This window comes from Strongylocentrotus purpuratus, unplaced genomic scaffold (genome assembly GCF_000002235.5).
Source record: "Strongylocentrotus purpuratus isolate Spur 01 unplaced genomic scaffold, Spur_5.0 spur5_scaffold_3, whole genome shotgun sequence".
In the NCBI taxonomy this organism is placed as follows: domain Eukaryota; kingdom Metazoa; phylum Echinodermata; class Echinoidea; order Camarodonta; family Strongylocentrotidae; genus Strongylocentrotus; species Strongylocentrotus purpuratus.
This window is the reverse complement of record NW_022145609.1, coordinates 10,297,126-10,298,583: the sequence shown is the minus strand read 5'-3', so window position 1 is coordinate 10,298,583 and position 1,458 is coordinate 10,297,126.

Genomic DNA, 1,458 nt, shown 5'->3' with positions numbered 1-1,458 from the left:
ATACACAAATACTAGGAACACATGAAAATATAACATTCATAAAAACTAAACATCGACATATTTGACGTAATATAGAGTACAAACATAACATAAGAATAACAATTATACCAGTAAAATGATACAAGAACAGAGATTCTACTATAATGAATGCTTGGCCAATTGGCATCATCGCTTAAATGTTTCAATTGATTTGGTTGATTGAATTGAGAAAGAAACTTTGTTAAAACAGGGTGCTTACTTTATACAAGAATGATCTGTTTTTAAATTTGGTTTTGGGGTATATGTGATATAATGAAGAGAATTCAATGAATAGCAGGTACAGTAGTTGAAGGCGCGATAATTGATAAATGATTTTAAATAAGTTGTGGCCATAACATTTATAATTTTAAAAACTAACAAACAGTAGTGATATTTGAATTGTTGTTCGACCGATTGCCAATTTAAAGTTGTACGAAGCGTACACTGTGGTGTGTTGTAATCCTTATTCAAAATTAGTCTTGCAAATCTATTTTGTAACTTTCGTAGCTTCGATAAATTTTCCTTTAAGCAGTTTCCCCAAGCATGCTGTACAACAATAGTTGACATGTGGTCAAATTAATGCAAAATGGAGGTTTACAAGAGTTTTATTAGGTATTACAGTACTGTTGGTGTTTTATATGACGAAAACATCCAATAGAACAAGATATTTTAGTACTAATATATTTTATACGTTCAGACAACTTCAGTTGTGAGTCAAGTAAAACTAATATGTATTTTATTGTTTCGACACACTGTAAGTTATTACCATTTAATTTAATTGACAGACGATTGTTCTCCAACTCTCTTTTTCATCCAATGGACATCACCTTGGCTTTCTGAGGGTGTATATACATCTTATTTATACCAAACCATTTACATATTAAATCAAGGTCATTCTGTAAAAAAAACTTCAGAAACATTATTAGAATTATTTTAAAAAGACAGTATCGTCAACACAAAGTGATATCTTGAAATTATTATGAAATTTTAAATTATTAATATTAATATACAAAAAACAAACAAAAATCAAGGGGCCCAGAATTGACCCAGGTACCCCGGATTTAACAGTTAGATACTCACCACAATGATTATTGTTAGTGCCATATGGCCCTGTGGGAATACTTGTAGTTGGGTCTAAATAATATCTGACATAGACAGTGACTAGTCTTCATCCTAGACTTCTGTAGTGTATTACTGTGTAGGTTATGTCGTCTGCTACTGTGTAAATTCATTTTACTCCTTTCTATCACTGTCACTCATCACTTCAGTGTAACTGCTTAACTTCGTTAGACTAGGCTACTCGTTCCAAACACTCCACATGCAGCTCTTCTTTGCTCTCTTCATCGCTCTTTCAAGTCTCTGCTCATTTAATGTGCACACATACTTAATGACATACCTATGCCATCCCTTGCAATGATCTCGATGCGATTGTCGTCACAC